Source organism: Corvus hawaiiensis, chromosome 2 (genome assembly GCF_020740725.1).
Source record: "Corvus hawaiiensis isolate bCorHaw1 chromosome 2, bCorHaw1.pri.cur, whole genome shotgun sequence".
Lineage (NCBI taxonomy): Eukaryota > Metazoa > Chordata > Aves > Passeriformes > Corvidae > Corvus > Corvus hawaiiensis.
In genome coordinates, this window is record NC_063214.1 from 58,290,823 (window position 1) to 58,314,891 (window position 24,069).

General features: G+C 38.9%; 2 long non-coding RNA genes across 12 annotated transcripts in view; one reads left to right on the forward strand and one right to left on the reverse strand.

Moving 5' to 3' along the window:
- LOC125321860 overlaps positions 1–24,069 on the reverse strand; it is an 89,579-nt gene that overhangs the window by 38,242 nt on the left and 27,268 nt on the right. For all 9 annotated transcript variants that reach the window (XR_007201726.1, XR_007201737.1, XR_007201732.1 and 6 more), the window contains exon 7: positions 6,370–6,459. This is a non-coding gene — a long non-coding RNA (uncharacterized LOC125321860). The remainder of the gene's footprint in view (positions 1–6,369; positions 6,460–24,069) is intronic.
- Positions 507–24,069, forward strand: part of LOC125321862 — a 111,113-nt gene continuing 87,550 nt past the window's right edge. For 2 of the 3 annotated variants that reach the window (XR_007201741.1, XR_007201740.1), the window contains exon 1: positions 507–635. This is a non-coding gene — a long non-coding RNA (uncharacterized LOC125321862). Of the gene's footprint in view, positions 636–14,906; positions 17,968–24,069 lie in introns of those variants that run through there. The other variant, XR_007201742.1, reaches the window with a different exon arrangement.

Genomic DNA, 24,069 nt, shown 5'->3' on the forward strand with positions numbered 1-24,069 from the left:
CCCGCCGCTCGGCTCGGCGCGCCTCGCCTCGCCGCCCGCGGGGCGGTGCTGTGCGGCGGCAGCCGGGCGGGGAAGCGGCGCGGTTCTCTCCGCCGCCGCCGCCGCCGCTGCACCGCCCGGTTCCCCCCGTGGCCGCGGCGGCTGCAGCGGCGGCGGATGGGGGAGAACGCTGAAGTCGCTTGTACTCGCCGGGCTTGTATGTCGTCGTCCCCCCCCCCTCCCCCCGCCCCGCCCCTCCACCCCGATATCTTCCCCCACCACCCCTCGGCGAGGAGTAAGTGCCACCGCTCCGCCTTCTCCTTTTCGCAATGTTGACGCAATCTATAAATAGTGGAACAAAAGGACCAACTTCCTCGCAGCTTTGCTGAAACTGCACAAAAAAGGCAACCGGGGGGGGGACACACACGCGGTGATTTTTTTGATTTTATTTTTCTCCGGTTAAAAGGCGAATCCTCCTTCTCCCTTCCTCTCTCCCCTTCTCTCCCCTTCCCCCCCTCCCCCCCCCCCCGCCCCTTCGCTACTGGAAGATCTTTTTTATTTTCCCTTGCTGCCTCCTATGCTGGCAACGTCCTGCGAGTGGCTATTTTGCTTTTGCACAGAGAGAAGAGCTTCCCCTCTCGCCCTCTCTTCTGGCAGTAAGTACCATTTAGCTCCTGCCTTTTCGGGGAGCCCGCCTGTTCGCCTACCTGCCTGCTGCCCCAGAGAGCGGGTAGCAGAGACCGGGAGCTCCGGGGAAGCGGGGGGAGGTTTGGAGGCGGTGAGGGGACAGCGCCACGGAGCGAGAGGGGATGCGCGCAGGGGCGACGGGGCGTGGGGGACCCGTGGATTTGGCCGGGGGGCCGACCGGTGAAATAAGGTGATCGGGAGAGGGGACGGCTTCTGCCGCCCGCCGAACAAAAGCTGACGCTGATATTAAACGGGCTTTTGTTAGGGGGAAGTGAGTGTGCGTGCGTGCGTGTGTGTGTGCGGGGGGGACACCCCGCCCGCAGCAAGTTGCCGTGCGGCGGAGGGCACCTCAGACTTGTTTACCGCTCGGCGCGGCGCACACTGGCGTGTTTATCCTGCACACACGGCGCGGGGCTCCCCTCCTCCCCCCAGCCCCATCCCTCCCCCGTGCCCCGGGGAGGGGAGGGATGAGCGGAGCGGAGTTTAAAGCGGGGGGTGGGGGGGTGCTCCGTCAGGAGATGCTGATACGATCACGCGTAAAACAACCACCCCCCTCCGGTTTGCAAGTCGGATCGGTGCAAGCGCAGGCAGTCACTGGCCGGAGGGAGAATTACATCATCCCCTACTCCAGTGATGCTACCTTTCGAGCCGCTACCATGCGCGCCGGGAAACAACCAGGGGCGCGCCTCACACCCCCCCGGCCGGCCCGGTGCCACCCTGGGGGCGGCGGGGGGGAGCTGGGGGGCGGGGAGGCGCGTCCCCGCGTCACTCACACACACACACGCCCGCCCGAGTGTTTACAGCGCTCACACAGGCGTATTGTGACGTCGCCTGAGTGACAGCCCGCCGTGCCAACGGGGGGGGGCGCGGCCCCCCGACGCCACGGCAGAGCACGGGTGCCCCGCCCGCCCGGCCCCCCCGCGCCCCGCGGGACCGGCGCCGTGAGCGGCTCCGCGGGGCGCGGCGGCGGTGGCGGCTGCAGGGCCCCGCCGAGCCCAGGACCAAACGCTTCCAAAGTTAAATCCAACTTACACGCTGCAGTACCAGCGTGGCTTACGCGATGCCGACCAGTTTGAGTTTATGACGTTTTATGACGTTTCAAGAGCACACTGTACGCTCGAGAGGGGATCGCTCGTGAGAAAGGAGAGGTGTATTTGTAAGCGGGGTGTGTTTGTGAAGTTACACCGCTCCCTCCGGGAGCGAGCGGGGACGCAGGGGCCGGTCTCTTGCCGGGGAACATGGTCCTGATGGGACTTTGGCACAGTAGAAGCTGTCATATTGATGGCCCTGGACACTCCATTGTCCAGCGTGCACAATAAAAATATTACCTTTTTTTTAAGGGATATAGACTTAAGTACCGAGGACGAAATCTGAATTTCACACATCGTATGCTTTCCCCAGTGTTACAAGTGTAATGTTATAGGGTTAGAAACTTGCTGCAATATGCTACTGTGTTGGGAAAAAGTGTCTGTGGGGTTTACCCCGTCTGTGAAAATATTGAAGCAGTACTTACCCACTGCAAAGTCAGTAAAACTGTATCACACTAAAACCAACAAAAAGTGCTTCACAAACTGATATTTGTCAAGGATTGTCTGCCAGAATGCAGCAGTGTAAAAATTATTAGCAAAACACCAGCATTTACTTGCTGCAAATTCAAGTAACCATGAAGCCCTGTTTAATAGTACACACAGTTTTTAATGTGTTAATGGTTTGGGTTTCTTCAAAGCGTATGACTTTTTTGAAGTCTGGGTGTTTCTATTTGTGCAGAAAATAGACTGAGAAGCTTTGAGCTCCTACTGTTACAAAAGTTAAAAGGAAACAAAGTTGAGCTGCTAAGTCGGCAGTCTGGAATGAGTCAATAGTATCTCCTTTGTCCTGCTAGCTTTCTCTGCTGTGGTGTATCTTTGCTCTATTTCCTCTGCAAAAGCAAATGAGCATTTCTACCCTCAGCATATTTAATAGACTTTATAGAACTCCTGGCTTCTTAATATTGTAAACTACCAGTAATATTCCAATGCATCTGCCTTTACCAGCTATATGCAACAGTTGATACCATCAATGACAGTGTGCTCACTCCTTCAACCACACACATTTTCCATTATCTATAATTAATAGAGCAAATTATTCTTGTTTTGTTGTAGTAAGCCTTCATAAGGGAACAAATATGCCTTTTTAAAGTACTCCATCATCTCTTGGGTTTTTGGTTGGTTTGATTTTGTTTAAATTAAAAAAAAAAAAGAAAAAGAAAAAGAAAACCAAAATGATTGGGCTGGAGACACGAAGGAGATGTAAATAACTCCCCTCTTCATTTACTTGGGGATTCCCTGGGAGTCTCAGAGGGCAAGGAGGTAACATAGCTGGCTTTTACAACAGGATGACAGGTCCTGACACAGGGTCACAGAGAATCTATGCTTGGCTAGCCCTGTGCTCCAGTTTTGTTTAGCTGGTAGCTAGTCCCTTGAGGGATCAATGTCAGCTTAAGCATGCTAACTTCTACAGGTAATGGGCTGGCCAGTGACAGAGAGTTGTGACTGGCTCCTCCAGGGCTCCCAACTTCTGCTGCACTTGGAGCTTGAGTGCTGCTGCTACGCTGCTTCTGTGGCTCTGCAGCTTGTCACAGAGAGAATTAAAGCGGCAACAGTATAAAGCAAGCCCAAACACTGCCTGTTCTCTGAAAACAAAAGGTGGCTAGATGTATTAGGTGGATTGGAAAAGCAGCTTGGGTATGCATGGCTTAAAGACTGAGGCACAGAAACTGGAACCAATTCACATCACCATGAACTAAGTTTCTGTGTACCTCAAACTCACTTTGCCCTTAAATTCTGGCCTTGAATTGGTATTAGTTCTTCCACAGATCTGTCACACTCCCAGAGATGATAAACAAATGTCAATTCAATATCCCACACATAAAGGTATTAGATATCAATATACTTTCTCTGTATTACATAAGTACATCTTAAATTAATCAATTAAGGAACAAGGGGTATATATATATATATGTGTGTGTGTGTGTGTGTGTGTGTGTGTATGTACGTGTATGTACGTGTAGGTATATGCCCACACACATACACACCTCCTCACACTGACAGTCCTTTCTGGTTTAACTATCAAAACCCATTGGAGATTAGAGTTGGGTTACTAGAGTTCAAAGGAAAGTGAATTTGTATTAACTCACCAGATATTTTAATATGTACAGTATATAGTTTTTATTCAGTTTTACGTTACAGTATGAAGGCTTTTTAAGTTTGCAAGATCAAGATAATTTTTTTTTGTTTATAAAAATAAGGCTTGTTTGTTATTAATTTATCTAATCTGCTTTTCTTTTGATACTTGAAGTACATAAATGAGTAATTTAGCACATGATTATCTGAATGACCCTTCCTTTCCTTTTTTCACACTTGAAAAAGATTATCAGTTAACTCCTCCTGTATTACTGTATATGTGACCAGTCTGTCTGTACCATTTGGTGTCTGATACTTTTTAATTTTTTTGTAGTCTAATTCTGTACATAAGATCCCAGGTCTTTTTTTTTTTGTAATGCAGCCCTATAATTCCTAATGATAACAAGCAGTTTTCTCTGATCACCATAAAGGCCTATGCTATGGATTTCCACTGCTTTCGTTTAAAACTCTAGACACATTTCTATCTTTTCATTTGTAAAGGGTGTTATTAACTTACATTTGGAAATTTGACTGATTCAGACAGCACAGTCTTCCTGGTTTTGCAAGCAGGCAGTTCCAGTGTTTCAGCTTTTGCACAGTAGCACTTTAACAAGCAGCAGCCATGCATAACTAACAAGACTGCAAGTCCAGTTACTGCTTTTTAGAAGCCTCTACCCAGCTCTTATATTATCCAAAATGTCTATTTTATGTTGTTGTGGCCGTACGACAATACTACTAACAGCAGGAAAGTGACATAGTTATTTACAATGGATAAGATATACAGGGGGAGAAAAAAAGTTTTAAAAAATGGAGCCTGAGGCACAGGAAGAAAGCAGAACAGCTCCAGCTATCCTTTTATAGTAACTGGTGTTTTATGGTAAGTGGTTAAGAAAGGAAAACTCTTCCTTCCAGCTGCTAGCCAGTGATGGCATGATACGTCTAACTGAAGACTGATAGCATTCTCGGATAAACCCTTATGCAGGTTTCATTTCTAATGTCTGGAAACAAGCACTATTGCTTTCCTCAGTTCCTTCTCTTGAACTTACTTTTAGATTCTGGGTCTTACCCTCTAGCTATATTGATGGATGTCTAACAGAAGAGTTTTCAAGATTGGCATTAATGCTTCATAAAAAGTAATACATTCTTATGAATATTTTAAAGTACTGTAGTAGTTTTCATAAGTATTTTCTACACATACAGTTAGCATTCTGAATACCACATGTGTATAGATTATATTAGCTAGTGAGGGCATCACTTCAAAATAGGTACATAATGTGTACACGACATACACCTAGCACAGACTAAAAAAGTGTTCTTAGCATGGATTACAGATACAAATAAATACTTCATAAAAGATGAATGGAAACTAGGAAATCAGTAGTAGTTCATCAGATGAGAAATATGCCTTTAGACTCCACAAAGAAGTAAAAAATAAATATGTTGAAAAGTAGGCAGCACTAGCTAGAAAAACAGAATACTGAGACCACTGTACTGTTTAAGGACCCTTAGTATCCTTATTTCTGTCTGAGTGCGGTATTGCGTGAACATCCTTTTTTATAAAACAATAAATTTCACAAAGATTCCACTGTATGGTGGTGTACTGATTGGCTGTCACAACTACTGACTAAATATTAGTTTTGATAGCCTTTCTAAGTTAAATCTATAAACTCCTATATCTGGATAACTTTTAAAACCCTACACACAAGTGAAGCTCTTAACAAAACAATTTCCTGACTTACACATTGGCCATCCTTGTTTTCAAAGATTTGTTTAGCAATTTACCTTAGTTTGCCAATTTTACTTTTATTAGTTAGACAGAGAAAAATTAGATGGTCTCTTTTGATTTGAAGCGTATTTCATCTTAGTTTTATGACACTAAGGAGAGCGATAAACACTGCAGGCTAACTGGAAGGAGTTCCACATTAGTGCAATCACTTCAGTTTCGTAACTCCTACGGATTTTTATCCCTTACAAGCAATGATTTACATACCATTGAGGGAAAATGAAAATGAGGGGGAATCTCATTATGACACTGCAAAGTGTACTTAGTTTCTCCTAACACAGACTAGATTAAACCTGGCCTATGTCACAAGAGATGTGAAGGGTGAGAGTGAAGGGTCCTTTCTCATAATAGTCATACACAATTAATGCTCTCTTCGCTCCGTAGAGAAAACCAGACCCAAAATGAGAAGGAGGATATGGGCTACTGTTCTTTCACCTTCGCTCCCCACCCCCTCCCTCTGAGCTGTAAAGAAAGGATCAGGTTGCACTATTTTAAAAGCTGGTGCAGTACACACACTTCCTCAGTATATTGGCAAGCAGTGGGAGAAAATCTCTCTCAGAGCTCCCTGCAGGAGCTCCTACTGCTTCATAACATCCTTTACTCAAGACTGTGACTTCTCAACAGAGCTGAGTGTTCACTAAAATGATGAAAACTTCTCCCTTAAACATACAATATTTTTAGGGACAATCACAAATGTGCTGGTTTGGACAAATTTGGAGGAAAAAAACAACAAACAACAAGATTATTGAAATAACTTACCTTTGACACGTGGCTTTGAAAGCTTCACGCTTGACACAAATCATAAAAATCAAACTATCACAACAGCTCAGCACTACAGGTAAAGTAGACCTGTAAATAAAATAAAAGAGAAGTTAAGAAACTTACCATAATTTCCTGAATATGCTTAAATAAACAGGATTGATTAACACATTAAAGAATATAATTGCTCTTTCATCCTACCGTCTGAGCAGATTGCTAGTTACTGTTCCTACAGACGCTTTAAGTTAAATCACACTGCCAATGTTAAATCTATACCAAAGTGGAAGATGGATGGTGTTTAGTCCAAAGTTTGGAACAGGAGTTTAAACAAGGGCCATAATCCTGTCCTTGACACAGAATTTCACCAATGGCTTTTCCATTCTAAGACAGGGACAGTTAAAACTGTCCTACATCTCACTGAATCTGAGAGATAAAATAATGCTTACAGGATGTGCCAATGCTACACATACCAGGGTTATAAAAGTTGAAAATAACCTAAGATCTGAAATTAGTGTTTAGCAACATTTTGTTTACCTGTGCATTTCTCTTTTTCAAAATATAAAATTCACAGTTCCCAAGGCAAGGTGCCTAGCTAGCAATGCCTAATGAATGTTGAAAGGCTAATCCAACTATGAAGATCTCTCTTCAGAGGAGTTCTCATGCCATATCATATCTCCACATAAAAAAAAGAAACCCAAAATTATGGTGATTGAAATTCTCACCAGTCTTCCACTCTTCACATTAGATATGAAGAGCTGCCTGGGAAAGGGCACTAAAAGCCTCATCTCTCACCCAGGGATCCTCCTGCGGGAACTGTGGAAGGAAGCCATAAGCTGCCTCCTGTTGGAAGTTTCACCTTGGGCAAGTTTCACATTGGGAGAAAAAGTCTGCACAAAGCACTGCAAAAATGCTGGGCTGAGCCAGTGGCACTCAGAGGCTAGAAGAGCTATGTCAAGTGGCCTAACAGTGAGAAGGAATAAATCCTGTTTAATCTTGCCTCAGCCACTATTACCTGAGCTCTGAGAGTTTTAAAGGAACAAAATCTCATTCCAGGCTTAAAAGAAGCTTGAGGTCTATAGATAAAAAGCTGTGTACAACAATTGTAGTTGTTAATAATGCACAATTTCAACATGCAGACTGGGAGATATTTCATTTGAAAGCAAGAATGAAGATAATGACATGTTGTGTCATATGACGACAAATTTACAAGTAATAGCCAAACTATCCTTTTCTCATGCATAAGAGTCATCATTCTGGAGGGAGAGCCTGCTGAAGATATGTAAGAGGCAGGTGAAAATGTAAGGAAAGATAAGAAGTTTAATGGAAGATGCTGATCTGGATGACTGAAGTCTTCATCAAATAAGAAAGCAGTCTCCTATTTACTTTCTGATGCTGTGTAAATGAGTGAATCAAAGCCCACACATTCTCTTGCAAATCATGTCACAAGGATTCTACATCTCTATGCCCCTGAGGTCAGGAGTGACCATGTACTGACCCCTGACAGACTCCTGCCGCCTTTCCTCTAATACACCTCCCTAACCACTTGAGCCCCTGTGAGTGCTGTACGTTGCATGCTTCATACCTTTCCTTTCTTTTATTTTAGCAATCTATACGCCACAAAAATTTCCTATAATCTTGTGTGTTTCTCTACAGCCTTTCTTGTATTGAGAACTTTCTCAATACTTAAGCAGATGTGTTAAGGAATAAGGAAAAACATAAAAAGATAAGATTATTTCAGGGAGAGACTCAGCAACTTTTCAGAAAAAGGAATAGTGTATTTCAAATAAATTAAGATTGTTTTCAACTGGAAGAGGCTCATGTTTATGAGCCCTCTGCTGAAAGGGGAGGAAACTGTAACTGTAGACAGTAGTTCAAAAGGAAGTTCTGTCCAGACCAAAAAAATTAACTTCTTCTTACAGAGTATAAAATATGTAATTAATGCTGAACTCCTGCATATGCCTTAAATACTGAACCATGAGTGTGGATTGCTCTTTAAAGTGTCCAACAGCCTTAATGCTAAAACCTATACAGGGAAATAGTTATGACCATAGCATTCACCAAGCACAAAACTGAGATATTCTTTCATTGAAACTCCTCCAGCTCTAACAAAGAGAGCATTCAAAAAAAAAAAAACAAAACAAAACAAAACAAAACAAAAAAAAAAAACCCAAAAAAAAAACAAACCAACAAAACCACAAACCAAAAAAACAACCATTCCAAAGACCACTGTAGATGCTGGACATAGACTTAGTCTTGAGCTAAAGACAGACATCTGCTAGCCAAAAGGAGTAATTCGGATAAAGGAGAGACTTTCAAGTTTCAGCCCTCTAGTTTGAACTTATCTATGTTTTCACACATCAGTAGGTTCAGTGGAGTTAGAAATATCCAGGATGTGTAATGAAAACAATCTATATCAGTGGATACAGTATGAACATGATAACGTATGTTTTCCAAGCCTAGAGCAATTGTCAAGCAATTACTATTTGTCAAGGCAACACACTTGATAGTCAGGGTCATCTAACTCTAGGTCATCTCCTTCTACCTTGTGGAGAGGCAGGTCTCAGTAACTCAGCTGCCCAGCTTTCTTCAATTTGCTCTGAACCCAAGTTGCAGATGCAGGTTTCCCTCACTGCACGCAGCCAGAGAGCTGAGGGAGGTGGTGGTGACAAGGGCTCAGCTTCTGCCCCGGGATGGCTCAAACAGGCAACAGCCGCTGGGGTTTTGTTCCGAGGGAAGGAGGGCCTGCGCGGGTCAGAGGGGACTCCTGGACAACTGATTATTAACCAGGGCTTTCTAAAGCACTTGCAAGGCCCATATTGTGTTTGTTTAGGACCCAGAACTACAAGTGCGTGTTATCAGCAGACTGGGTGAATTGGTTTGTGTCTCTTGAGTTCAATTATCAATTCTAGTTCCCTTTTAAAGCAGAAAAGAGAAAAGCCTTGTCTTACACAGCCTATTTTGGTCCTTCCTTTTTATTCTTTCATTTTAAAGACCCTTATTAAATTAAATATATCCTTTTTATAAAATATGGTTCTTTTTGCTATCTAGATTGTGATTTCATGCCTGCACAATTTTTATTTAATCATCTATATAACAAACTTCTTATTCTTAATTTTTACATTTCATGATAGAAAATTTAATGGGCTTCTCTTTACCATGACTGTCTTCCAATTATAATTTATAAAAGTGTGCATGTGGATGGAAAATGGAATTCAATTAAAATGTAGCAAAAGAACCCTTTTTTTTTTTTTTTTTTTTGGTTAAATTAAATAGCTATAAATGTACATAACATGTAAGAAAAAGAGTTATCAGAACATACCATATTGAAAATTGATTTATTCAACAAGGATGAATCACTGCAAGTTGGTGAACTTAAGTGATTGTTTCTGGTTAGCATGACCTTAAAGACTTTACAACTAGTACATCTCATCCTCTTACAGCTTTCATTCATGGACCTAATGAGAAAAAGTGAAATTACCTGCTTTTTCATCTCCCAGTGGATTTTTCAATTTTGAACATACTAGTCATTAATATAAAGTAGATTAATACATTAAAAGAGAAAAAGAAAAGTTATCAGAAGCTGGTTCCACATTCTGTAGGTTATAATTCCAAATGCTCTGCCAGTGACTTCCAGCCCTTCTGTTGTTTGACTTTATCTAAAACTTTGGCATAAAAAAAATGTGTGGCATGATATTTTTATTGTGTTATTTTAAAACACTACAGTAAATTTAACCTTAATACTGGCTGCCCTACTTTCATAATTAATTTTAAGTGCTCTTGTTAAAAAAATAAACTTTTAATTTAAAGAAAGCATACATAGAGAACTCATTAAACACATATTAATCATTTCAGGAGGCCACACAAGTAACAGAAAACAGTAATTCCCTCCTTTCTCTTATAGCCATTTAGATGGTGGTATGTTCAAACCAGAATGGGTCTGCTGGTGTACATACAAAGCTAAAGAGGCACAGAGGTTTGCTTTCATTTCTCAGCACCTGAGGCATTAGAAGTAAGAAGCCAAACAGGATAGGCTTTCTCTTTAATGCACTGGCTGTTCAGGCGCAGGTTTACCAGCAGCAGGAGGGAAAGGGTGAAAGGATGCTATGAAGAGCTCTAGATCCTTCCCTGTTCCTGAATCCATTCTCCTCCTCATCAAGCTATAGCTGCACCTATGCCTACCTACTGAAAACTGGATGGACTTTGGGCTAGCCAGGGAAGTGAACACAAGAACTGACCATCTTAATCTCTGCTAAAAATAGAGACTTCCCATTAAACTTCCTTGTCCTTGCAAAGTGACTTATAAGGATAAACCTACTGTCATGACAACTTCCCAAGTTTAAAGGAAGAGAAGGAAACTTATTTCTGAGACTTTCCTAAGGCTGTGATCCTGGCTTGCTGCATTTTGGAGTATGACTTACAGATTTGGTATCACAGATCTGCGGATCTGATCTATTCACTTAAGAAGGATCAGAATGAAATTCCTCCTCCTTCAAAATTACAGTGATGGAAACAACACTATCCCATGGATTTTCTATTAATTTTCTTGCTCTTTTCTTTGGCATATTTCCTCAAATCAAAGATTTCTTCTCTGTAATAAGAATCTGAAGGCCAGTATAAGGAACAAGAAAAGTCACTACTCAAAATTACAATGGTAGCAACAAGTTTCTAGAGAGATAAAGATGAATAAAGTTTGATTTAAGAAAGGGCAAGATTACATGAGCAAAAAAAGAGGAGAGGTAGAAGCATTTCATTAACATATGTTATAAAATCTTTGAAATATTACAGACACTGAAGTTAGCAAAGCTGAGAGTGCAGTAAAAGGAACGAGAATGGCAAAGGTTGACTCTAGGTGATTGAATTTAAAGAGGGGAAAGTCCTGAAAGTATTTTGTTTCACTTTTGCAAAGACTGTGAGGAGGTCATGAATCATAAACAAACTTTGTTTTAAGAATACTAGAAAGGTCAGACTGGTTCAGGCCAGGCATCCACTTGGCCCATTTACCTATCTCCAACAGCTGACATAAGCCAATTCTTATCCAAGTATTCTCTCAGTGAACAGCAAGACCAGGACAAGCACATTTGATAATGCCCATAGATTCCAGCATCCAACTTTGTTTTAGCTTGGACAGTTTCCTGAACCTGATGTGGTTTGTCCAGTCACTGACCTTCACTAGATATCTCTTCCAGGGCCTTGTGCAGTCTCTCCTTAGATTGTTGTGAACTTCTTTAATCCATACTGTCTTTAGTCAAAGAATGTTGTGAGTATAATACCCATGAACATATAAATTAATATAATTTATTGTATTATTTGCTTTGAACATGCCTACTGCTAGTGTCTGATGCACCCTTATTTTTTTATTAATAGAGAAGGTGAAAAGTTGATCCCTGTCCATCCTTCTTGTTTGTGACTTTAAAAAATTTATTTATTTATTGCTGTTTTGAAAAAGCAAATTTTGCTGTTTGTTAGAGGGGTGCTGTAGTTACAGTCTCTGAAGAAGACTGCATCGCCCCAGGGCTGGAAATCTATTTCTTCTTAGCTCTGCCAATCAACCACCAGTCTGCCTGCTATCTGTGGCAGATGCTGAAGCTGCTATTGCAAAGAAGTCCTTCCAAGATCCTGGGGAACTGGAAGCTTAGATGAGCACATTCTGAGAGAGCCATTCTTTTCCACTGTTAGGGAAGATGCATTAGAGGAAAAGATGCAGTCATGCATATTGTGCTCTTAAAACCCTGCTGGTCTTTCTGCAAGCAGAATCTAAAAGAATAGTAGGGAGTGGAAATAAAGAGAAGAAAATCTGCCAATCCACAGAAATCAACCCCGTTCCAAGAGAACTACTTGCTAATAACTAAACCCAAGGAAGCAATGTAAACTTTATCTAAAATCTGAAGCAGAAAACTGAAGCTAAAGTAGTTCAAGCCTCCTCTAAAGGAGGCTGGCATTGTTTCTAGAGTAGACCTCAAGTGGGCACAGTTACCATCATAATAAAAACAGCAGAAGCTTGTGAGAGTTTCCTATTATTTCAGTAGGAGATTCATAACTCATGCAGTACACTCCCCTTTTCCCTGTCATGTGTTTTACAAGACACACAAATATTTCTCAGGCAGACAGAAAAGCACAGTTTCTATTAGTAAAAAATTATACAGACAGGTAAGACAGGTCTCCACTGTTAAGTAAAAATATAAACAAAATCCTTTCCTAAATCTTACCACAAGTTGAGGTATATTGTATCGCTGTACAGAAGAAGATAAGGAGCTATTGCAGAAAAATGCACTCTCAGAGAAATTATGTAAACTCCACTTAGTGTCAAAGTTACTAAACAGTCCTGTACTATTGAAGTAGAGGAGATTAAGGGAGACTGGCCATGCCAGGATACTCAAACAGAAAGTCTTTCATTCGGGTTTGTGAGTAACTCTAGTTAAAGTAACTCTATTTGACACAAAATGATCTGTACTGTTGCAAAATAGTTTCTGTCAGCAGATTTCACCGCGGCAACGCCATGTCTATCAGCTATACTCATACCGGGTTTGGCTGCAGGATCTCATTAGTATTTCGGAAGAGTATGTCTGGCTAAGCAGGTAAAGAGAATGTACTGAAAGTTTCACAAGATACAAAGATTAAAAAAAAAGGCACACAAAGCCCATGTTATAAACAGGTAAACAAAACATTTCGTCAGGAGCTCTCAGCATCCCTTTAGTTAGAACAGGACACCTATTTGTATCTGTTATGAACAAGCACACATTTAGAAGTCCCCATTTGAAAAATGTGACTCTGGAAGACAAGTCAGTGCTATTGACTCCCTGCTATGATGGCTAGATATGTTGAAGGTTGGAAAGGCTCAAGGCTCTAATGTTATCAGCTCTAATCCCAAATGTTTCCTGCTTCTGACTGGCTTAACTTAGAGCTGTGTGTCACATAAAAGTTCCTGAGGATGGTCTTTCCCCTCACTGGCTTGTTGACAAAAATACATGATTAATTATCACGTTGACTATTGGCACTTGTTTGGGAAGTCCCTGAAAAACAAACCCAAATTTATTTATTGTTCAAGGCAGAGAATACTGACTCTGAAATATTTATATGAAGAGAAGGCATCTCCTGAACAACACAAAGATTTTGAATGTGAGCAAATCCCTGTCTCTGAATAGATCTGTCACCCAGACCCTTCGTACTGCAACATATGAAGGCGACACTGTAATGAGTATTTTTCATTCAAAGTTTGATGAGGAGAGGACTTCTTTGGGTACAACAGACATCTGATGCAGCAAGCACCAGGTCATTGCAAGGCTGTGCTTTCAGAATGTAGATTAATTACAAAACGTTTTGAGAGAGACTATAAATGCTGAGATATTTTTACTGATCTGGAAAGATGACCTAGAGGCTGATTTAATTGACCTGTTGCTGTCTACAATCTCTCCTCTGGGAAGTAAAAAGCTCTTGATAATAGGATGTATAACAGTAAAACCATACCAAATGTTTTAAATTGAGATTGTTTTTGTAAGTCTGAGAATTGTTGATCTTATAGTTTTAGACCTGTGTGAACTGAATCAACGATCTGTTGTGGTACTACACCTCAATGCTTTATCTTCTGAAGCAGGCTGTGGTGATGGCTACTTTTTCTGGGAGAAGGCAGGGTGAACAGTAAGTCAACAGAAAATTCCTGCTTGGTTCATGACAAAGACTCAAGGGTAGCACTCTGTAATGTAATCCAGAGTTCCTATGAGGAATCTAATGTCTTTCCTCTGCTGCATGGATCCCTATGTAAAAATAGACATCTTGCAGGCTGGCAGTTCAAAATCCCTGAGGATTAGTGATTGGTTAGGAGATTATGGACACTACTCCAATCTGAATTTGAAATAGCAAATTAAATTGCTGAGGCACTGATAGTTGACACTGAACTGCTAGCCTCCTCACCCTTCCTGTACAGACAGAAGGCTCTGTCACTGATTTGGAATGGTACATTTGCTTCTGCATCAGTCATAGAAGGCACCCTGCTTCTGGTGTTTATTGTTTCTAATAAGCTGGACAGCTTGTTAGAGAGTAAGAAAGAGAAAAGCCACGAGGCCAACAAGTCACTCAGCACTGTGTATGACACGGTACCGGTACCGAAATACGATCACTACTATTGGGGCTATAAATACATAAGGCGCTTAACACAAAGCCAGCCACTATCAAGGTCCCTGCAGAGAGTATGCAAGTAATAAAATTAGTCTTTTCAGGACCTGAACTTTAAAATACATGAACCAAAGATATGTCATATTGCTGATGAATTTTTTATCCCTTCTACATGTATGGCAGCAACTTGTACTGAGAATCACGCTCCTCTCACCTCCGTCAGATTTCCCTGCCAATACAAGTGGACCCTGCTAATGGATATGTACCAGAAGATCAGAATCGCAGCTTTTAGGACACTGAACAAGAGACATTGTCTTAAATCATAACTACAGCTTTACTTTAGAAATAAAGTGATCTCCTTTTAAGGGAAGTCTTCTCCCTGCCCTCTCTCCCTTCCCTGCTGTATTTTTACTCTTAGAAAGAGGAAATGTTACTATGGGATAAGTTGCTCTCTGAAGAATCACACTAGGGAAAATCTTAAACACCAGTAACCTATGACTCCTTTATCCATATACTAAGAGGTACATCTAGTATGTTAACTCAAACTGTATTTTGCTAATTGTCATAAGGGGACTTAATTTATTGTATGAAATTAATTACACTATTACAACTAAAGTAAATTACACGGTACATGTACTGCATTATTTCCATCTCTGTGGTATGATGGAAATAATGAAATCACCCATGTTTGTATTCACGTGGCTGCTTAATGCCCCGAGGTCAGTGGACATAAGGGTACTTCAAGTATCTGCTGATACCATTTAATGGACCTTGTTGTTCAAATAATTTGTCCTTGCACTCATGGGGTACATGCACACCAGCAATGAAACGCGTCTACACAATCACTCAAAGAAGCATCTAAGAGCATCCCAGAAAAGTTACTCATGTTCTTTATAAAAACTGGGCAATTAAAATAACTCTCCGTGCTTTTGCCAGCTTAGATGGAAAACTGGGCTATACAAATTAACACACACAAAAACTGCATTAACTATCTCTTTATGCTGTTGTACCTCACACTACTAGTCTGGAGAGCCCAAAACTGCATAGAAATGCAATTTCTAGCTCTCCAAATATAAAAATTTTCTTAATTCTGACGTATTCTTATTTATTTCTCAAAACTGGCCAACCATTCACACTCCTAAATATTAACACTCTCTAACCTATATCTTTGTGATGTACAGTTTGTACTACTTTGTTCAGTCCAACTGCGGTTATGTTAAATAAGGGGATTACATTACATTATTAAATCTGCTAACATAGAATAACTGCACACCATATTCTCCCAATTCTACCTCCAATCATATATTCTTCTGCCAACTTAAATAAGTATTATATCATTCCAGTTTCTTTGTATGTGGCTGTTTACCTAAATTAAACTGCATATATTTTTTCTTCCTAACCACCCTTTAATTATTGTTTTTGGATGTCCTTATGTGATCTGCAAGTAATATTTTCAAAAGTATTAAATGATAATTTTATGAGCACCTTTCAAAATGGGGGTTAGATCCATCTATATATTATTAACTGTATATATTTCTGAGTACAATACTATCCAAAATAGATACAGTCAACTTGCTGGGGACTGATTTCTGTAGTAGTTGTGCTGGGCCTCATGCAGGAAAACTGAATTTGTCATCCTAATAAATCCCCTCTGGTTAAATAAGTACTTTCTTTAGTCAGCTTTTTTTTTTTAAAAAATTGTTCAATAAAATATTACTTAGGAAAGCTTAAAAAATATTGTTTGCATTTGCAACTTCAAACTGTAAAAGCGAATGTTTCATTACAAAAGTTAGTAAACTGATATACATGTTGAGAAGCAAGTTCTCACAAGTAAAACCAGACAACTATAGGTTTCAATTGTAATTAAAAGGAGCTTTAGTTTGTTGGGTTTTTTCTTCTCAATTTCTTCAATTGATTAAGGCATTTTGCAATTTAAAACCATTATTCTCTCTTCAAGAAACACCTTGGATCAGAAATTACTTTTCTGATTTACGTGAGAAGTCAAGTCACACAACTTTCAGAGGCCTTTTAAAAGCAGTATTCACTTCTATCCAGGAATTATATTTTCCTATCCATGTAAAAAAGTGTAAGTTAAGCATTCTAAAGTTATTTGCTAGACGTGTTCTTCTAAAAACTTCTCTGACCTATACTGTTTTTCTTCTATATAAACTGTATTAATATAAAGATGCAGTGCTATGTGAGTCATATTCTTGAATAAGTCTATTCAAGTTGACAACAATCTTTCTTCAGATTGGCTTGTATTACAAAGGTTTTAAGACTTCGGTGGTCTCTTTCTAAGTTAATTCTCAAATAGCATAAGCAGATGCCTCCTACTTTAAAAAGAAACAACAAAAACCCCAACGAACAAACCATAAACCAAAGCCAGGTAAATCTAAATGGTTCAAGTGCAGTATTAAACAAAAAAGTCATACTGGAACCCCTTAGTTCCTTATCAAGATAACAAGATACAATGAGCCACAAAAGTGAAAGGGTGCTACTTTTCTTATTTCCTCTCTGAGATGTTAACTGAGTGAAAGCTACTTGATTCTCTGTACAATATTCACATTTTTAATACGGCTGCTTCTAATAATTGAAACTTTTCTAACACAATTTGAGGGAACAGGGTAGAATAAAATGTCCATTTGCAAATGTTCACAGCCTTTCCTGTTGCAGACCCAATACAAGAAAAACCACTGGAAGATGAACACTTTAATTTGAAGACTTTAATTACTATTTGATATGAACACATAAGTCTTCAAGCATCTAACAGATACAACAGAGTAATAATTATTAATAGTTTTCTCATCATCCTTCAAGCTGAATTTCTAAGATAGAACAGACATGATAGCCAGTATTCTGAATAGACTGAATTCTGTCAGTATTCTGAATAGTCAAATGACCTTCATTCCTTCAATATTCTTGCTCTTATGTTACATATTTTATGCTCTAACAAAAGCATATACATGGATTATTCCCATTTTAATCAAGGCCATGACTGTTGGTAACATGAACCATACATTTTCTTTAATATTGTTTTTGATTACAGGAAAATAAAATAACTTGAGGTTTGGAGTAGAAATACAAGTGATACTTTCTAATATCACTAACTAATTTCACTTTAGGGCTCCATTATTGCAGCATAGATACTAGGTTTCATTTTTATTACTAACAGACTTTATTTATCACTGTAAAAACTGTCTGTTAACCACAGAAAGTAAAATTCACCATCAAAGTTCTGGTTTTGTTTAGGAATCAGACTTTTTCAGATATGCTGTCAGATAGTAAACCCTAGTTATCTATATGTGACTTAAAAGAAACTACATGTGTTTTGAATTCAGAATATTTCCCTGTAATACCTACATACCTGAAGAGCATGTGCTAGAGAGAATTAGAAGACAAGAAAAAAGGGCATTGGCAATGATGAAATCACCTTCCTGACCAGAGAACCAAGCAGTGCAAGCAGAATAGTAGCACTGCTTGCATGAACAGGTAACATGCTTTATCCTCACTGATGGTCTGTAAATAGAAATTATATAAACTTTAAAATTAAGTGAAAAATAAAATATACAAAGGCATACAAAATTCAAGAATACATCTATTAGGAAAAAAAAAGATACCTGTATTTGTGATGATTTCTCTTGTGTTCAGACTATACAATTTTATCTCCACATTCCAAATTTATTTTTCAAGTTGCAGCTTGGTATTCTGGGTTATTTATTGTGTGGAGCCAACACTTATGAAAGAAAATAGATACAAGAGCATTATGATGACAGAAACATTTTGTCTAATCTGTTCTAAATTGTCAGTGAGGAAGATGCTGCAGCATCACCAGATAACTTGGTTCCAGTCTTTAACTATCCTTGTACTTAAAAGGGTTTTCCAAATATGTAGCCTGTTCTTTTTGACTGCAAATTAAGAAAATTTTTTCTTGTCCTTCCACAACTCGGTACAAAAGATCATTGGTGACCATCTTCTTCACAATAACCTTCAGATGTCCTATTATTTTCCCCAGTCTTCTCTTCTCTAGGCTAAACAAATACAACTTTTTTGAAATATGCCTTAAAAATCTTGCTTTCCAAAAACCTTTCCACTCATGTGCTCTCCTATGGATTCCCCTTCACATGAAAATTGAAATAATTTTTGTTTTTTAGACTTTATTTTAACACAGGGATCAAATAATTTTATTCACTGATTTTTATCCTGGCCATTTTGCATGTGTATTCTTTGATCTTGCTTCATCTGTAGAACTAGGTAGTATTCATGTTATTTGAAATTTTATGGAACTGTGGAGCAGCAGGCCCCACAGACTCTTGAAACAAAATACATCTCTACATCTCTTCGGTAACATTTTTTGGAAATCAGTAATGGCAATTTTCTTTGAATACAGAGTAAGTCACTTTTATTATTTTTTTTCTTTTACTTCAAAAAACAATATAAACCGGGGATTTTGTATATCTTCTTAGTTTTACAGTTAACCGCTAAAACAAGAATTATAATATTCTTAATAAATAAGCAGACGGATGGATGTATGGACAGACAGGCATAAATCGTAATTTTTCTTTAAGAATCAAGCATAATTGAAGGAAGATTTGACTCACAGCCCCTATCTCTCTCTCTTGTCTCAAAATAGGTAATGTCTGCTGAAACAGAGTTAGAAGGATGTTGATAGTTGAAGTACACTAGGAATCTCTTTTTGATGATTACACAACTACTAGTTCGTGGTAAAAAAATATGTCATGTTTTGCATTATTTTCAATGAGTTTTGCCTGAGTGAAGAAGAAATATTGTGGACCAAGGAAAGTAAGACAAAAGATTTAAGATAATAACAGATCAATTCTGCAGCAACTATCTCTATTCATATTTATTCCCAAATGCTTGGCTTCAGAGAAGCCAGTCTCTTTACTTTTTTTAAACCACAGATAGTTTATTCCAGGAATCTTCAAATTTTTTCCTTGGAAAGAAGGTCCTGGGGGGGGGGGGGGGGGGGGGGGAGGGGGAGAAGAAGTGATAAGCTGCAGACTGGTCTATGACATTTAGCCCAGATTTTCCACTTCTTTGTTCTACTTCACTTGTGCAGACTATGCAACTATACCATAATCATGTATGAAAGTTCTTCTCAGAAGTGGTTTCTACAGTTTGGTTTTCCTTTTTATTATTCATATAGTTTATTCATAGGGTACTTTCATAATGAATTTCTGAAATGTACTAGTTGTTCTTTGTAATGTAGTTAATCTATCCATGTGCAAAACATCCATGATACCTAGGTGTGCACTCAATAGGTTAAACGAGCAAATCGGCTGAAGGATTCCTCCTAGCACTACACTCCTGCTCAGAGCCACCAATCTCAATCTCCAGAAAAGCCTCTACCCTTCAGCCAAACTTCTGAACGCAGTTATCTCCTCCTTCCATACTTCAATTTAGCTTCCAGCAGCTCCTAAAAACTATGTCCCCCCACTTCCTCAGGAAACATAGACAGGCAATTCCTCAACAAGTGATTATTTAAGCAGGAGTGGTGGGCACGGAATGTAATCACAATGAAGAGAGAAGCAGTCTATGAAGACTTCTCTAGCAGCCCTGTCCTATCTGCTATAAGATTTTTCAGAATCTCTTTTTGCAGAAGTCTTGAAGCAACTCTTTTCCTCCAAACAGGAACTACCAGTTCTGGCAGTTCAGACATTAAGTTTAGCATATATAATGTACTACAGGGAGAAGTGGATAACTTCAAATATTTTGTTTGGCTGTTTCACGTAATTTGCTAAAACTATACTCAAGGGCATCACAGTATTGTAATTTTATATAATTCACCTGCATTTCCAAAATAAGAGGTCATAATAAGAAAGAAAACTTCTTTTTATTCAGCTAGTTATGTAATATATGTGACAGATTTGCTTTATGTTATTCTCTATGTGCATCTAATTCCAGTTTCTTATATTGTTCATTGATACTCCCTTCTTTTAACATAGTTTTTATTATTGGCAAAAACAGAATCATACATTCATACTACAAAAGGGATTTTTCCTAATGCAATTCCCTACAGTGTTGCACATCCAGCCGATGGCAATATGGTAAAGCCAGAAGAGCCAGTTTGTTCCTCCAGAAAAGCTGTCTGCATTTCTGCAGAACAACTTCTCCAAATACTAAGTCTACAGGCAAAGTTATGCTGAATAGTTGTTATGATGGTCTATTTTCTTACCAGTGTTCCATTTAGAATAATTTCACATTAAGAACTGTTTCCAAATCCCTACCCCTAATCTTACTTCTCAAAATCTTGGCTATTTTCCTTTGACCTATAGCATCCTACAATTTCTTTCATTTATGTCCTTTATGTCCTCAGTACTCACCAGAGTAGCTGACCGCTTTCAGAATCTGTATTTGTTTTCATTTGAGCAGTTTACTTCCTCTGTTTACCTCTAAGTGACTTAAAAAACAATACCCAGCTGAATGCTAATGGATCGTTTTCCAGCATTGTCTGATGTGCCACATTTTCCTCTCCTTTTTTTATTTTCTGTCTTCAGACTTAAGCAGTTAATCCCAGGTCACAAAGTAGTCTATGAAAGTAATTTCATTTTCCCTTTTTGTGCAGTTTTTCCTGCACATAGTTTTCTATAACCTGTAAAACTAGAAATTATCATGAAAATAACTGGTGACCTCACAGGTCAAAATGTGACCTGGAACCTAATAGTAATTATATCACATACTGAACACCTGTCCAAGTAATACAGAGATTGCGCTAATTCCAAGACATTATTGCATATCCTTTTTTTTGGAAACTGTATAAATATTCTGTAGAGCCCTTATCCCACCATGTGAGTGATGAGGTGACTATTTGATATTGAAGCATGCCCACTTCAGCATCAGGTCCTTCTCAAAAGTCTCAGAATAAAACACCATAAGCATATTTCAGGCTTTTATCCTACAAGGAGGTCCACATAGATGGGACCCAAACTGCATTTTAATAAAGAACTAAATCTATTTACCCAAATGGTCCTACACTGACTTCTTTATTGTAACCTTGCTTATCTTGAAAAGCATATTCAGTCATCTAACTGGCTTTCCAGTTTCCATTTTAAAATACTTCCACATCAGATAAGTAGTTTTCCCTTCTATTGTCCTCTGACTTTCTTAATTTGCCAATTTTTCAGATTTTCTATGATTTCTTCCCTTTTAATTGTCACATATTATATCCAATGTAATATATTAATTAACATTTCTGGTAAAGAAATAGTAGTCTCTAAGATTATTGGTGTTTCATGCCATTGCGTTTTTGATTTAGATCAAGCAAGTACAGTTGTTATTACTGCCAACTGGATGCAGTTTCTAAGGTTATATCTGCGTTACTGAGCTAAAGAGGGCTCAGGCACTTACTTGAGCTCTACCATGTGATAACCCACACCATTTAACTGTTAGCCTGCTCTTTGATATGCTTTTGGCTGAGGCCAACAAGCATACAGGTAAAATACTGCAGGATTTGTGGAATAGCATGGGTTAGGGACTCTTATAGGCAGTACAAATGAGGCTACCCTGGATCAGGAGAGCAGATGGGTTAGCCAGGCAAATGTGAGCTGTAGTTTGCTACCGGCTCTTGAGTGGGTGGTGGTGCCTTTTCTTTTCTAGTACAGACGTGATCTAAGAAATTAAATGCAGCCAAAAACTGGTAGAGAGATACCTTCATATGATGCCATTCCCAAACCTGCACAGAGGACATGAGCTGTTGGTATGGGAGAAGGACAGACCAGCATTAGGCTGACTGTGACTTCCCCAGGGCATGCAAATTCTCAGCCTGTGAGTAAAAATGGATATTGGCTACCTTCTGCTACCTCCAGTGAGCAGAACAGGGGTACAGAATCTGGTACCCTTCATATTTTCAGATTTTTTTCTATATTCTCAATTACCATTTTTGTTAGCTATTTCTTCAACTATCTTTTCAAATAAATGATCCAATTCGTAGACAGTGGTCTTAAGACTTCCTTTTGTTCAGTATTATTCTATGGGGAAAAAAAGAAAAGAATTAACTGCTCAAGAAACTTGAAAAAAATCTGCTTTCCTGTGTTTCTTTAAGAGTTTCACATACTTTCAGAATATATTAGCAAAACTGTACTAATTAAGTGGATAATTAGGCTTTCTTAGATAGCATCACATGGTCTGAGCTCTCTTTCTGTTCTTTCTTTGCATGATGGCAAGTTTAAAGTTCTCCTTTCCAGTTCGTTTCCCTTTCTCCAACTTTATATTTCACTGAATATTATTTTACAGTGGAATCTCTCTTATTTTATTGCAATGGTACTCTGAACCAGCTTTTTGCTATTACTCTTCAAACTCATTATCTTTCTGTCAATGATTTTCACAGTATGCTTACACTTTTTCTGCTCTTTTTACTAAACCGGAAGTATTGTACATTCATAAGGTCTTAATTTTAGATCTAGTATCTCCTTTTTTCCTGATCATTATCAGATCCAGTACTGAATTAACTCTCATTACTTCTTCCAGTTGTTCTAAGCACTATACAAAAATCCTGCAGCCTATTTTTAAGCACTTCTTGTAACTCAAATTCCTCTTTTACAGCTCTTCATATATTTCCATATATATAGCAATATATGTATGTGTAACATGAATATAATATGTCTGTATTTATATATATGATAATCATAGAGACCCTCATAAACTGAGAGAAAGTCAAAAAAATCAAACCTTCAACACCATCTTCACGGATTTTGCACCTTCCATTTTCATTTGTGAAATCATTTCTGTGTCTGCTGGCCATGTGATCTGCAGAATCTGCAAGCAGGGTGGTTGTTTTATAAATTATGTTTCCCTCACCTTATATTCCTTATACAGCTACAGATAGTTATATTCTATTTATGTCTTGGCCAGTCTTGTTTGTAATGCAATCAAAGAACAATTCTTGGAATTTGTAGTGGTATTGCATCTCTCAAGACCACCTGTACCTAAGCTGTGTTTATGAACAGAAAAACCTATTTTTTCACTATTATTTCCTGCAGGACGTCATAGATTAAGTACATTTTCACATCTCAACGTAGCAATTCACTCAGCTTTATTCTCCTCTGGCAAATGTTTCCCTATGGTTACACTTACTCATTTGCTGAAGTATCTTTCCCGTTTTGTTAGCATTTCCAGCTATGCTTTCCTTGCTGTTCCTAATATATGTAAAAATAAAGACATTTAAACTGATTTTTTAAGCTGAGATTTTATCACTCAAAAATTGCAAGTCAAAAATACACAAAGTTGAGTGTAAAAATAATTTTATCATCAAACTACAAGTCCAAATTTTAGATTAGTAGTATATCAAAAAAGCAATCATTTTGTAACTTAAGCTACACCAATACAGTACTCTCAAAACTAGTTTTCTAAAACTGTGCTAAGTCAGTTTGAGGTACTTCCTTCTAACAATAATATGCCATTGTTAGAATTGTATTATTTCTCATGATGAGCAAGGCCTTATTCCATAACAACTCTGCTGTAAAATGAATACGAGTATTAAGTCACAGATTATTTCAGGATCTGTACTGTATTGTATTGTTAACAGGACAAATCTTCAGCAACCATTAGTGACTTAACTGTATGTTGTCAATGTGC